The sequence below is a fragment of the Triturus cristatus genome, chromosome 4_2, assembly GCF_964204655.1.
Source record: "Triturus cristatus chromosome 4_2, aTriCri1.1, whole genome shotgun sequence".
In the NCBI taxonomy this organism is placed as follows: domain Eukaryota; kingdom Metazoa; phylum Chordata; class Amphibia; order Caudata; family Salamandridae; genus Triturus; species Triturus cristatus.
Genome location: NC_140586.1, coordinates 324822710 through 324838716, shown reverse-complemented (window position 1 = coordinate 324838716; position 16007 = coordinate 324822710). Strand labels below are relative to the sequence as shown.

The window sequence follows — 16007 nt, the reverse complement described above, 5'->3', positions numbered from 1 at the left end:
GGGAAAGTGTTGGCTAGCGGAGGGATTACATTTACAATTCCAACTCCAGTCTGTGAAACAGAGGGAAAGTGTTGGATAGCGGAGGGGTAAAAATGACTATTCCCACTCCAGTGAGTGTAACAGTGGGGAAAGTGTTGGATAGTGGAGGGGTAATAATTACTATTCCCACTCCAGTGAGTGTAATAGTAAGGAAAGTGTTGAATAGCGGAGGGGTAAAAATTACTATTCCCACTCCAGTGAGTGTAACAGTAGGGAAAGTGTTGGATAGAGGGGATGTAAAAATTACTATTCCCACTCCAGTGAGTGGAACAGTAGGGAAAGTATTGGATAGCGGAGGGATAAAATGTACTGTTCCCACTCCAGTGAGTGCAACAGTAGGGAACGTGCTGGATAGCAGAGGGGTAAAAATGACTATTCCCCCTCCAATAAGTGCAAGAGTAGGGAAAGTGTTGGAAAGCAGAGGGGTAACAATTACTATTCCCACTCCAGTGAGTGCAACAGTAGGGGAAGTGTTGGATAGCGGAGGGATAAAATTTACTATTACAACTCCAGTCAGTGCAACAGTAGGGAAAGTGTTGGCTAGCGGAGGGGTAAAAATTACTATTCCCACTCCAGTGAGTGCAACAGTAGAGAAAGTGTTGGATAGCGGATGGTTAAAAATGACTATTCCCACCCCAGTGAGTGTAACATTTGGGAAAAGTGTTGGATAACAGAGATGTAAAAATGACTATTCCCACTCCAATGGGTGCAACAGTAGGGAAAGTGATGGATAGCGGAGGGGTAAACATTACTATTCCCACTCCAGTAGGGAAAGTGTTGGATAGAGGGGATGTAAAAATTACTATTCCCACTCCAGTGAGTGGAACAGTAGGGAAAGTATTGGATAGCGGAGGGATAAAATGTACTGTTCCCACTCCAGTGAGTGCAACAGTAGGGAAAATGCTGGATAGCAGAGGGGTAAAAATTACTATTCCCACTCCAGTGAGTGCAACAGTACGGAAAGTGTTGGATAGCGGAGGGATAACATTTACTATTCGCACTCCAGTCAGTTCAAAATAAAAAATAAAATATATATATATATTAAAAAACCAAAACAAATAAATACATATATATATATTCTAAAAATTAAAATACAAATATATTTAATATTAAAAATCAAAAATATATTATAATGTTAATTACATATGACAAATACCTACAAATATTATATAAAATAAAATAAAAAATAAACTTCAAACAAATACATATTTTTAGCTAGAAAATATTTACAAAAACATTAATTATTACATGCATTTATTTTATTTCCTAACCTATAACACCACACAAATCACAATCCACATATACATTGAAAAAAATGTACTTCCATAATTAGCATAATTAATTACCAATTAAGGAATAGCATTTATTTAAAAAAAATAAAACAAATAAAAATGAATTAACTTTCCTTACTTTAACCCTATAATCTCCACAACACACAGCTAAAATTAAACTGTAAACAAATTAATTACACAATTAAAACTTGTTTTTCAAATTAAAAAACTATTACGATTAAACGATCTGCGTTCTTTATTTTAAAGAAAATTAGGAAAATACTGCCTTACCTTCCCACCTCAGCTGGGAAGACCCTGGTCTCTACCCTAGTGTTTTCCAAAATCGATTATGGGAACGCCCTCTTCCTTAATACTCAGAAACTCGTTCTATCTAAGTTGCAGTCCATACAAAATGCTGCTGTAAGAATTCTTCTTGACATCCCCCGCCGCCAGCCAACTACTCCAGCCATTCGTCACCTGCATTGGCTAAGAGTAGAGGGCCGTATTAAATTCAAGGCCCTCTGCATTGCCTATAAGGCAGTGCATGGCGTCGGTCCAAAGTTTCTGATTGAAGCATTCCAGTTGTACAGCCCCAAGAGACAGCTGAGATCCGCCAACTCCTGCCTGCTTCCGTTACCTCGCACGAGAACGGCAACCTGGGGAGACAGGCGCTTCCTGGTTGCCACACCTAAACTCTGGAACCTTTTGCCACTCACCATAAAAACTGCCCCCAATTTGATAAGCTTTCGTAGGCTCTTAAAGACATGGCTGTTCAATCAGTAATCCTGCGGTTTGGTCTCTCGTTTTTGTCACATGCGCCGAGACACCTTCGGGTATTTGTTTGCGCAATAAAAATCACGAAATAAATAAATAAATAAACAACTAATTATAAAGTAAGTAACATGTATTTAATACCCACCCTTTACCCCTTTAAAAGTAAAAACCACACACAAAAAAATAAACAATTACTCTAAATAAATATCAATTAATTAATAAATATTAATGAACAACTATTTATTAATTTATTAAACACAAATTACTTCCCAACCTTTACCACTATGAGCCCCAAAACAAACACCCAAAAGTAATTACACGATTTACATATCGAATTTACAATTAATTAGTTAATATTAATTAACATCTAATTATTAATTAATTAAACATAAATTACTTCCCACCCTTTACCCCTTTAAACCCCACAGCCTGCACCTTAAATCAATTATACAATTGTCATAATTAATTTTAAATAAAATAATCAATATCAATTAACAACTAATTTTTAATTCATAAAGAAATACATTACTTCCCACCCTTTACCCCTATAAACCCAACAACCCGCACCTAAAATTAATTACACAATTCACATAGTTAATAAGGAGGTATAATTGTAAAAAAAAGAAAAATTCACGTAACCTCTCGCAGCTCTGTCCTACGTCGTCTCTCCTCCGCCAAACCGGAGGCAGCCAGGCTCCCCTGAGCTAATCTCAAATGCTGCAATGCAGCGTTGTGATTGGCTCCCCTAAAGCAATTACAAAGCTGCAATGCAGCTTCGTGATTGGTCTGAGTGCTGTGGTTCAGCGCTCAGATGGGGTCAGGGGGCCTGGGCATGTTCTCCATGCAGGCTGTAATGCACCCTGCGTGGAGAACATGCTAAAGTGCGCATGACTGTTTGGCCGGCCCAAGAGGGCCGGTCAAAGCATCATGAGCACTTTAGTGTTCCCACCACTCCTCCCCTGCCCTGTCAGCTGAGCAGCCCCACCCTCATGCTGCTGCAACAGGGAAGAATAAAATGATAATAACATCACGTTATTATCATTTTATTTTTCCTTTCTTTTACTGCTGCATAGCAGCAGTGGGTCGACGCTTCTCTGTCTTAGCGAAGAAGCCGCCGCTGCACTAGAGGTAGCCCTTCCATGAATAAGGCCAGTCTACCACCATAGTAAGCTGGCGGCAGTGCGGTGGATGGGCCCCCAGGTCAAGGATTTTCAATATTCGGAACCTCTAAATGCAGAAGGATTGCTTGGTTACATTGACTTTTAGAAACTCGCTTTAGTTTGCACCCATTTTGCATCCCTTCACTGTTTGTTGTTTCTTCCTTTACAGCTTCCTCTGTTTCATTCAGTCCCTTCCTCTCTTTATATTGTTGGTTGTGCTGTCTCTTGTCCCAATTCATACCTGTGAATGTTCAGCAGCATCTAGGGTCCTGGATACCAGCTCAGGCGCTGCTCGTCATAGCAAAATCCTCTTATGGATCTGGTAAGCCTTGTTTCTGTTGGTATTTGTTCTTTGGTGTTCAGTTGTTGTAATCAAACTTGCTGTATGTCTTCTGTCTTCCAGCTGGTCAGATCCACCTATTGTCAAAACACCCATACATAGAGAGTAGTGCCATCAATCGAAACAGACAAATCCCCGGAGAGTGGGCTCCCTTCCGAACTCCACTCCCTTCCCTGTTTCTCCCCCAATTTCTGTGTCTGGTTATACGTTTTATCTTGTTCATCAGCACAGATATTTAGAGACCTCAGGGGCTTTCAGCAGGATCCGCAGTACCAAAATCTGACTGTTTGCCAGGCCTTTAAATGGACCTGCTTGAGAGTACCTTTCAAATACAGGCCCAATTTACTACTAAGATTCACCAGGAGCAAGCTATTTTGCTTAAACGATTGAATCAATTAACACCTAGTTCAAGTAATTATACACCACCCTTACCAGCCAATGATATCCCCTGGCAAGTTCCTCTACAGCAGCTGAAGGTGTGAGTTATCATGTGGGAGTGAGTCATAATTTATCAGTCACTCCTAATTTGGCTTTAGCACAGGCAGGCAAATTTACAGGAGAGCCTCATAAGTTGCATAATGTTATGGCTCAGTGTCAGTTGCAATTTTAGCAACCCCCAATGGTTTAAGAATTATTCCATTACGATTACCTTTTTTCATACCTTACAAAAGATGCTTTCATTTGGACTATACCCAGATATATGGGGATTGCTGGGGCATGCAGCAGGTCCGCGATGCCTAAACTTGTAAATGTATGTATATGGTCTATAAGTGGTAAATCAGTCAATGCTTCTATTCTAAGCTTCCATTTTGTGACCGGTGGTCTCATCTACGTCAATGGGAAATGATCTAACAAAAATCTCCTAAACTATGTCAGGTCCCTGCTTTTTCCAATGTCTTTCCCTTTCATAAGTATATAGTCCATGCCGCAAGTGGTATATGTCCATATATACATATTATAGGATTATATATTATAAGATTATATTCTTTTTAATGGATGCTGTGTCCTCCATATATCTATTAAACCCATTTCTTGCATTATGTTTAGTAGATATTTGGTCGTATTCGGTTGAATTCTCATTTTAAATCCACACTGCCATCAAACATACCAAATTCCAATCACCTCCCCAAATTATAGCTGTATTTAGATTTTTGAAAATTGCTGTTAATATCTTAGTGAAAAAAAATCCATCATCTGTATTAGGTGCAAATATCTTATCAAAACACACCTCAACCAGATCTAATTTACTATGCACAAGCATATCTCTACCAGCATGGCCAATTAATATATTCAGAGACTTACAGGGAACTCTTGTTGCCCTCCCCTTGTGTAATTTGAATAACTTGTAGCAAACAACTGTCCTCCCCACCACCTACAAAACTTAGCTACCACTGTTCTCATCATATGTGTCTCCTGGATCTTGGTAGTTGTAATGCCTTGCTGCTTTAGATAGGCCATAACTGTATGGCCCTCATTTATGGGGAATTGACATAGGGCAGCACCGCAAGGTTCTAGCTGCGCTACCCAATCCCAATGTGAAAGGGCAGGACTGCACCTTATTTATGACATACGATACGTTCCTGTCCTTTCCCCCTGTGCTGGTGCACAATATACTGCCTAGTGCCAATGCAGGCGCCCTTGCACCATGGTGCAAGGGTGTTTGCATTGCATGCAGGATTGCTTTTGTACAGAGAGGGGCATCTTTCTGCACAAAAACAATCCAAAGAGACGCTTTCCTCTTTCTGTGTGTGCTGTAGAATACAGCACACATGGTAAGAGATAAAAATGAGTAGAAATTAAAATATTTCTCCTTGTTAAGCCTGCTCTATGAAGGTGTAAGGTTTTGGCGCTGCCCTAGCTTTATGTGATAAAGTCAATCTGGGGCAGTGTCAAAATCCATGAGTGTTGCGTGGGAAAAGCCACTGCAACGCCCATGGAAAACTTCCCTGTCGCAGAGTAAGGCAACACAGCGACTTGCACTGCTTTGTCTTACTCCATATCTATGAGGCCAAGCTAAGCCACGCAGGGTGGCTTTGCGTGGCCTCATAAATATGAGTGAGATGCTTGCACCACCGGAGTGTCCAAAAAAGTGACTCTCTAGCGGCGCAGCCCTCTCATAAATAAGCCCCTATATCTCTTTAGAGCTTGGATTAGATCCCTGACGTTACTCATTATTGTTTTCCTGATATGCCCCATCTACTTGTATTTGTTTGATTTTATGTTCCATTGTGATCTTTCCTCTGTTTTAGCAGAGAACATGACAGTCCTAATCCCTCATCATGCTCCAACTTCTGCCTTGCTGTAGGTACTGTTGGTGACCAACCACCTTACCTAATCCTAGCTATCTCCAGTTAACACTCCCAAAATATCTCACACTCTTCCGCTCCCCCAGGCCAGACAAAGATGTCCTTTCTGAGACAACATACCCATCCGCTGAAGGATAGGACACCTTTTAACTATAAATAAAGTGTTGTTGAGTTGAACTGTGGACTCGCCAATATGCTGCATCGCCCCCACTTTCCCTCACAACTTGTTTAATAACTTTTTAACTTTAGGTGTGTTTGAACCGATACCAATACTGCTAGCAAATGTGCTATGCGAGTGACTGTTTAGGGCTCAAGGACTCTCACTGAGTTGAGCCCCACAAGTTCCAAAATTGCCAAAAACAGCTCACCTATGGAACAGCTAAACCAGTTTGTGCTAATTAGTTCTCCTAATATACAAGGTTTCATACTTTATCTCTAACCTCTACCCAGTTCTTTAGAATGATGTTGTTTTATATTTATATTGTTTCCTTGTCACCTTACAGTTCGGAGAGCAGATATATTTTCGACATTCACTCAATTACTTAATTAACACTCTGTAACTAGTAGTATGTTTAGTTTTCGCATCTTTTTTGTCAATGTCTTGCGGAGATAACTTCTAATTTTACTTATCTTCACTACCCTCCTCCCCTCAACCCACCACCACTTCATCTGCAGATTTTGGTGCGTGGTCAGAGTTGCTCATGTCTCTTTCAAGAGGATTAATTTCCTCTTTAAATAGTGTACTGTCTTCTCACACTAGGACATGAGGGGTTCGATCTTCTGTAAGCTCTGTTCTTGTTGGTCTCTATCCTCTTGGCCTGCGATTACTTTAAGTGCTGTTCGATGTGGTTATGTGAGATGCTGTCAGGTTTCTCCTCAGGCCCACCTGAGCCCAAATCTCAAGGTGATCCCATGCTTCAGTAGGGTTCATGAATAAAAGCGATCTTCCATCAGCAATTTTATCAATTTGTATGACAGAGTATTTTGTATTTTATTCCATCGTTCTCAGATGTTGTTTCACTTCAACAAATGCCTTATGCCCCACTTGCTCTTTTATGTTGTAGTCTTGAATTCTAGATATCTTATGATTCTCATATTTCAACGTTTCCGAGCCTTTTGTAGGATTATGTCACTATTTTGGTAATTAAGGGCTCTGACAATTATTGTTCTTGGTGGAGCCCCCAGAGGCAGGGAGGGAGCCAGTGCTCTGTGTGCTCTTTCAATCACGAAACCATTAGAAAGGCCGCCGGGGTTTGGGCTTTGCAACATCCATTCCTCCAGCAATCTCTCCACCAAACAACAAAAAACACAAATTGAAGGTTATTTCTCTTGAAGTGGCCCTCCATATCTTCCTCTCTTCAAGGCACCCAGTCAGTGTGGTCAGATTTGCAATTTTCTCTTTCAAGTTGTGGACTTTCTTCTGCAGTGCTCTCACTTCACATTCTCCAATGTTTCTTGCATCCTGTGGAGCAAACTGATCTCTGTTGACATCAATCCATTTTTATTTCAAGTGCTTATCTGAAGCCTATTATTGCTGTCAGTATTTCTGCACCCAAAGTGCCTTTACTTTTACATCCAATTGGTTTGTGTATGCACGTGTCTACTGTTTTTGTGGGCTTCTTGTTGGACAGCAGTATATTGTGTACATGTGTTGCTTTGAGCATTCTATTTTCCTATTTATTATCTTAATGACCAGGTGCCCAGGCATTTCTTTGCCTTATTTGAGCTTCCAGGAGTTTACCAGCTGTGTTTATATTATTTTTCTCCTTTCTTATGTATGGAGGAGAACCTCTATTGGTGCTTGTCATTGGGCAACATCAGTATAATATCTCTTAATTTCTTCACAGACATATGCCCCTCAGTTTCAATCTGGTCAAGTTAACTGTTTGGTGTTAATCAATGAAAGTATACCCAGTGTAGGAAACTGGCTCTCTATATAGTGCACTAAAACGAAGTACAATGTGTAGAGAGTCCAAGCAACCCTTATTCATTTGCAGGGCTTTCTTAAAAAATCTCAATTGCTCTATTTCGTGGTAGTGTGGTCGAGCAGCTTAGGCTAATCAAAGAGCAGTGTTGACAATTTGTTGTACACACAGTCAATAAATGGGGCAAGCACTCAATAAATGAAATCCAACGCCAATTTATAAAAATAACATACAGTGTATATTATTTTAGGCACCAAGATATTTGTGATCAGTTAAGTACTTTTCAAGATAGGTTTTCGGGATTTAAATAGACAATACTGTATTCGCTGTAATGTTAACCTATGGGGAAAACATACACTGCATAATTTAACTTGTCAACGACTTACTGGACTGTTTTTCAGGACCCAGGGTCCAAAGCAACACCAACAGGTCACCTCTCTCTGGGCGTGCGGGTGCTGTGGTGCTTTTTGGTGTCGGGCGGCTCGTTAAAGTCAATGGGAAATGGTTCCTGTGAAAAGAAGCTGCAAGCGGTGACTGGGGGGCCAGTCGGTTCAAACCCAAAGTGGAGCTGAGGTCTTTAGGGTTTCTGGAGCCAGGATGCACCGTCAGTCGATTTGAACTCCGGCTGTGGGGCTTGTGTGCATTGGTCTTTGGTCCGGCGGGTGGCGGCAGTCAAAGGTACTCGGTTTCGGGGAGCCCACTGAAAGAGGTTGCAGGCAAGGACTGGGAGACCAGTTCAGTAGAACTCAAAGGTGAGTTCAGGTCTTGGGGGTCTCTGGGTGCTAAGGACACCGTTAGTTCACTTGGACTTGGGTTGTGGGGCTCGGGTGCAGAGGTGCTCTGAGGTGTCGGATCACCCTGGATGATGGCTTCTGCGGTGCTAATGTCCCTCGTTGGCTTGTTGGTCTCTATGGGGTCGGTATCCTGATTGGATCACAAACAAGTCTTGGCTGCTGCAAGGGGTCCGGTTCCCCTCGTATTGGTGGTGGAAGACTATTTGATGGTCTTGCATCTCATTATTTGCTAGGAAGATGATGATGACCTCTGGGAGCACAGGACACCTCCTACTGGGTGGCTGCTGCGTTGGTGAGGCTGGGGGGGTCAGCATTTCGGTAAACCAGAGCTTGCTTTTCTGTGACTGCAGGATGCAGGGGAGTATCTCCGCTACACCGCAGGAGATCCTAACTGTTTTGCAAATTGCTGGCTGCCCTACCAGGCATTAGCAGGCTTACCAGCTGCAGGACGAGTTATCTTTCCTGCAATTGTCAGGGACAGCAGACAAGCTGGCAGGAATGGCGCCAAGTCAGTTACTACGCCTCAGTTCTGTTTCTTGTGGCTCTTCAGTTTCCTCTTTCTTCTTGATTCAGTTGGTTCTGCCTATCTGGTGCCAGGCGCTTCCCTACATACTAGATATAGAGTTGTTAAGGGGAGTGGAGGGTAGTAGGCAATGGGCTACTTACCCTTGTGATCACTACACCCCTATTTCTGTGGGGAGTGGGCATAACCCTGTCCCAGAGTTCCTAATTTCACCAAAATCAAGATGATCGAATCCTTCTTTCCTGGGTCACATCAGCTCATTTTAAGGGTGTGACTGTCCTGGTAGTGCACCACACCTCTCTTCATATATAATTTCCCACCTGTCCTGGTGCCAAATGGGGCTCAGGTCAGGGGTTGGCAGGGTATGCTCAGACGTGAGTCCCTTGCTCACTTTGCCACTGGATTCTAGCAAGCCTGGCTGAAGACGGCTGAAATGCCAGAAACCGGTCCTAGGAAGCTTGTTTCCGGTCCAGGGAAGACATGGCTTGGCAGTTCGGGCTGGACTGTTCCCATGAGGCACAGGGTCAGACTGATTTGCATATGGCCATGTCTGAACTGGGGTGGCAGAGTGGGCTAAAGAACGGTGATGGATTAAACCCAGATCAGTTGACTGGGGGTGAGTGCTTGCAATGTTCAACACTCCGTCCATCATTCCCTTGGTTTTTGCTTTGTGCGCCATAAGTTGGCAGGGTATCCTCAGACGTGAGTCCCTTGCTCACTTTGCCACTGGATTCAAGCAAGCCTGGCTGAAGACGGCTGAAATGCCAGAAACCGGTCCTAGGAAGCTTGTTTCCGGTCCAGGGAAGACATGGCTTGGCAGTTCGGGCTGGACTGTTCCCATGAGGCACAGGGTCAGACTGATTTGCATATGGCCATGTCTGAACTGGGGTGGCAGAGTGGGATAAAGAACGGTGATGGATTAAACCCAGATCGGTTGACTGGGGGTGAGTGCTTGCAATGTTCAACACTCCGTCCATCATTTCCTTTGGTTTTTGCACAGGGGTTGGCAGCTCCCATGTTTTGAGGACGCTGGGGTCGCATAGTAAAGGAGGTAGAGACTTGAAGACCCTGGCCCTGATATGCTAAATTACTAGCTATGCACCTGTAGGAGGTGTGAACACCTTCCTCTGGAGCAGGCACTGCTCCTGACCTCCTGAGAGCGTGGGCTCTCACCCCGGGGGGTTAGAAAATCGTCTGTGGTAGCAATCTGGAAAGGACCAGTTAGCCAGCAGACTAGAAACTGGTAGGTTTTCAAGGGGTACCTTTTTTTAATATATATTTGTATTGTCATTTTATTGTTTATTATCTTACAATCCACATGTTGTGCCATTTGCAATAGACACACATTTAATATGACATGTTTTTCATGAGGTGAGTATAGGAGTAGAACAGCAGTAAGCATATACATGTTCAGTTAATTACCCATATTTCCTTTCTTAAGCACCTTACATGTTTGAGTATTGTATTTTTCTACTCTATAAGTTAACCTCATGCTCCTGACGTAACAGTGGTTCATGTGGGGAGTACGTCGCGTTGGTTGCCAATATCTTGTACCCATGTCGCTCTATGTGCTGTATACTTTTTTTTTTAGAAACAAAAACTCCAAAAACAAAGGAATAAAAAAAACAACTACTTCATCCTGGGGTCAATACTCAATCTATCAACAGTTTCCTGTTCTGTGTGAGGGTTCAGGGGGTACCTTTAAGGTACTCTCTGGGTGAATGTATTAATAAATCCATCATTGGAATCAGTGGGGGTTTATTAAATATGAGGTGTTTGATACCAAACAGCATAGGTTTCAGTCCAGCCATCATGTAACTGGGGAACTCGTAATGTCCAGTGCCCAGTACATGTACTTAAGATGGCTTCCCTGTTTACTTGTACTATATAGCAATTGAAATTGGTAGCAAAGGGGCATATCTGCTCATGCAGATATGTCCTCACGTGTAATATAATGCACCTTGCCTTAGGGCTGTAAGGCCTGCTGTAGGGGTGACTTACATATATTGCATGCAGTGCCTCGGGGCATGGCACACAAGGAGTGTGCATAGTCGTGTTTTTACTTTTGTCTGCACCATTTCGCACAGCCTGCACTGGCAGTTTGCATGAGTGGGTTGGTGGGTCCCTTAGGTGGTACAATGCATGCAGCAGCCCTTATAGACCCTCTTTAGTGTCCATGCCCTAGGTTCCAGGGGTACCTTTTACTAGGGACTTACAGGGGAGCTAAAGGTCTTGCTAATTGGGGAACAATTACATAGTTACTTTGTTTTAGGGAAAGAGCGCTGGCACTGGGAACCTGGTTAACAGGAATCCAGTGCACTACAGTCACAATTGCATCCAATACTAGGCAAAACGTCGGGGTGACCATGTTAAAAAGGGGCACTTTTCTACACTTAGGATTTCTGATATTTTGCAGAGGAGAGATGGCTCCAATACCACTCTTCCCCAAGAAGAGGGCGCTCATCGTTCAGGGGCTAATGTGGGCCACCACCTGTCCCTCATAGGGTGCTCTGCAGCCTGCCATGCTGTCTCGTCTGGTGACAGCACCGTCCCGCCCTGGTCCTCAGGTGACTCGTCATGACCCTATCTTGCTGCACTGCAGTCATTATGACCAAAGGAGGGAAGTTCCTTGGAAAGGCCTACTCGACTGCAGATCCACGCTGTCCCTCCTCGGCCATTTATAGGAATTACCCTTCCACGTTCATCATTTTTCAACTTCAAGCATCTGTCTCTCTTCTATGAATACAAATGTATGTATTACTCTTATGATTGTTTGGATTTAATTACAAGAGTATGGCAGGCCAGACCTAAAGGGAGCACATCTGTCTACAAGAGAGTATGGAGTGACCTTCAGAGGTGTACCTTTTAACATGTAGCTGACCAATAGTAGTCCACCAAAATGAATGAGAGGACCAATTATAAAGTTGAAATGGACACAATCAGGAACTTTAAAAATAAAATTATTAGAAATGAGAAACACAGGCGCCATGCAGGCGCTCTCGGTGAACAGGATAGGCCAGCTGTCAAATCAGCGGATGCTCAAGAACACCCAGGACACAGTGCAGGCGCAAGGGCAAAGGAGACAGGTTGCTACTAGCTCAAATGCCACACCAGCAAAATACATGAGCAGTATAAAAGAATAAGTGGAGAATAAAAACGATCACAAGATGTGACGCCAACCCCTGCCGTGAGACTGCGACCAAGATGGATTCAGACAAAATCGAGAGAGATATACAGAGCACATCCCCTACAATTAAATGTAATTAGCTGAGAATAAGGACAATTGAGTGGAAGAAGAAGTCGCCTTTTTTATTTTTTAACTATGCTTGACTAATGAAACAGGCGTTCATTTTGGAAGACATTAAGGGATAAAAAGGCCTTTATTTATTGCAGCATTAAAAGCGGATTAGGGTGCTGAATAATAAAATGTAAAATGTAAAAATATAATGATCGCCTGAAGTAGTCTGGAGGATTGGGAAACTATGGTGTTGTGTTTGGTGGCTGTGCTGACTTAAAAAAACACATACCGCTGAGTAAATAAACAGTGTAAACAAGAGTGACTTGTTATAACACAAGCTACTTTGCTGCAGTCTCTGCAAACAAATACCAAAACCCTATGTAAACCACTTTAAATTTATTGCAAAAGCCACAATCCTTGTCAGAGTCAACCACAAGTTACTAAATTAAACTGTGCTTAATCCTCTGGTAGCTTGTCACAAAAGTAGTCAGGCTTAATTTAGAGGCGTTTATGCAGCACTTAAACAGTAAAAAAGTGAAAACACAACACAAGAAAAATCCCACACTAATTTAGAAAAATAGAGTTCATTCTAATAAAAAAATGGCAAAAATCCAATTAGTAGAACTAGACTTATGAATTTTTAAAGTTTAAAGTGTAATATAGTGCTGACAAGATCAATGTGCCAACCGCAGAAAACTAGTTGTGTGAGACCAGGGTAATGTCGAGAGTTATGGGTGACTGCGATGGAGTGCCGGTCCGATACACTATAGGCCCGATTCCGAGTTTGACGGTGTGGTGATCGGACCACCCCCGCTGTCGCACCAGCAAACCTGTGTGACAACCCCCCGCCAAATAATGACTTTTTTGTCTTTGGCGGATGATTCCTTTGCCGTTACCTTGGCGATGCTTATAAAATAGGCCCTGCAATGGAAACGTCAAAGTAAATTCCACTATGGCATAGACTTGAAAGTCCACACCGTGCTGGAACTTCTGTGCATGCACACAGGGCAGCACATGTTATAACCCCGGTGAGCATCCACAAGGCATGAGGCACAAGGGGGCCAGGTCCCCTTTCTTTCATCTCCGCCACTTTTTTCATTGAGAAAACTCCTCCATGAAATCAGTGGCGGAGATGAAAGTTGTAATAAGCTGCAAGTTGTAGCTGGCGAGGGCTCCACAAAGCTATATACCCCCTTCTGTGAGGAGCCACCGAACAGAATTTGTTGCTAAGGGGAAGAACATAGTGGGAGCGGCGAAGTCAGGCAGACAGGTGATGCACTTTGGGCAGATCGGCAAGCAGGAAGGTCCCTTGTCTCCTTTTGGTTCTCAGAGCACTTTTTGGCAGAACATTTCTTAAATGCCAAGTTTTGGATTTGGGCATTCTGGGAACCTTTAGCACCACTTCCAAGGGTGCAGGACTGGGGAGGCATCTTTTGACTTGATGGGTCAGGACTTACTCAGGCTGGATCTAGGTGCGGTTTCAAGATAGTTGGAGCCTTTTCTGTCCCAGATGCTCTGATTACGGGACCAGTCAACTAGCCCTTGGAGTCACTCTGGAAGTCTTGGGATCATGCAGGAAAGCAGCTCTCATTTTGCAGGGCAGTCTTCTGGGGGCACAAGACAGGCTTCAGGGAGCAATGCAGTCCTCTTGGTGCAGCAGAGGAGTCCTCTGAAATTCACAGGAGGCTACAGGCAGCAGGGAAGTCCTTTTTGAGTACTTTTGCAGGTCCAGGAGTGAACTAAAGAGTGGGTCTGAGGGTCCTATTTTCATACCTGATGCTAGATGTGAAGTGGAGGGAACTTACTGGAACTTTCCTCCTATAGAATTGTCTGTAGTTTCCTGCCTTTCTGTCGTAGTCCCAGTCTGTCTGTAGTCACAATAGGCTAGTGTGAAGTTCTTTGTATGTGAGCTGAGACAGTGTCTTTGAAGTGGAAGTAGGGATTTACACAACTCTGCCCCCATCCTGCCTTGGATGAAGGTCAAATGGGTTTCCCCTAGGGTTAAACTTCACACTAACACTCAGACTTCACTCTACATTCACCCAAGGTTCCACCAAAGTATTATAGTCTCAAAAAACACGGTGTACACAATAAACGTCTTATACAGTCTCAATTCGACGTGCCTGAAACTTCTCTCGCGTTGCATGCTTTTACAGTGTATTATGAGAGGTCTCGAATTCTATGGAATATAGCAAAGACGGAAACATTCCAGATAACCTCTATGGAAAGAAGACAAAAAAGGATTCATTAGGGAATGAACAATAATTTGACGCAACTATTTGATTGTAAATGAAAAGATATTGGAGAGGAGAGGTTTTGGTAGTGCTGCAGAAGGTGGTTGATGTTTATAATGCCCATCAAAATACATTGAAGGATCAGTAAAGCAGGATCTGCAGTGCACAGGGGGTCTATATATGAAATTCAATTTAACAATAGACGCTTGTTAACACAACAAGCAGAGATGCTATTCTATGAAGATTAATTGTAGTCATTCTCTCTTTTGTATATTTACTATATGTAGAAGTGTATGAACTATAAATGTGTGATCTTATATCAGTTTTGGGACTATAATACTTTGGTGAAATTTGGGTGAATATAGAGTGAAGTCGGAGTGTTTGTGTGACATTTAACCCTAGGGGAAACCCTTTTGACTTTTTGAGTAGTAGGACCATGTTCTGTAGGAGTGAAGGGTCTCTCTCTATTGTTTTATACAACTGCTAACTACACCTTGTCATGTGATCCAGGAAACAGGCTGCAGGCACCAAATGGTTAGGACAAGAAAATGCCAACTTTCTCACAGTGACATTTTCAGAATTGTGACTTAATCTCTGACTTTACCATTAAAGAGAACTTTAAATTACAATTCATTAGACACCATAAATAATATTTTTACCTGCCCTGAAACAAAAGTTATCACTTATTAAATGTAATAAGGTAACCCAATGTTATCCTATGGAAGGGGTAGGCCTCACAGTAGTAAAAAATGAATTTGTGAGTTTGTAACTACCTGGACATGTAAAACTTAAAAGTAAATGTCCAGCTTTTTAATTAGAATGTACCCTGCCCTATGGGCTGTCTACGGGCTCCTTTATGGGTGACTTATATGTAATAAAAAGGGAGTTTTAGGTTTGGTAAGGTGATTATTGTACCAATTCGAATTGGCAGTTATAAACTGCACACAGGCTGCAATGGCAGGCCTGAGACGTTGTATGGAGCTACTTAAGTGGGTTCCACAATGAGTGCTGCAGGCTGTTGGGTTACTGGTTTGGGAGGGCCCTGCTCAAGCAGTAGTCACAATTTCTGTCAGGGTGAAGGCACAAGCAACCCAAAATGGACCTGTGCTTAACCCTCTAGTGGCTTAACACAAAAGCAGTCAGGCTTAACTTAGAGGCAATGTGTAAAGTATTTATGCAGCACTTCAAACAATAATAAAGTGAAAACACAACACAAGAAAAACCCAACTCCAATTTAGTAAACATCTAGTAACATGTTTAGACATTATTTGAGATGACAAAAATCTAATCAGTAAAACCAGAGATATGCAATTTTATAGATTTACATGTAAATAGTGTCTAGAAGCACTGTCTGAGGCTCTGATCAGGAGGACAGCCAACTAGCCCTTGGAGTCACTCTGGTG

General features: G+C 42.6%; 1 long non-coding RNA gene across 2 annotated transcripts in view; it reads left to right on the top strand.

The window, feature by feature from the left end:
* LOC146833804 (uncharacterized) overlaps positions 1-16007 on the top strand; it is a 275838-nt gene that overhangs the window by 20406 nt on the left and 239425 nt on the right. The window contains exon 2 of one of the 2 annotated variants that reach the window (XR_014960619.1): positions 3414-3566. The exons of the other annotated variant lie outside the window; for it this stretch is intronic. This is a non-coding gene — a long non-coding RNA (uncharacterized LOC146833804). The remainder of the gene's footprint in view (positions 1-3413; positions 3567-16007) is intronic. 2 annotated transcript variants of the gene reach the window in all.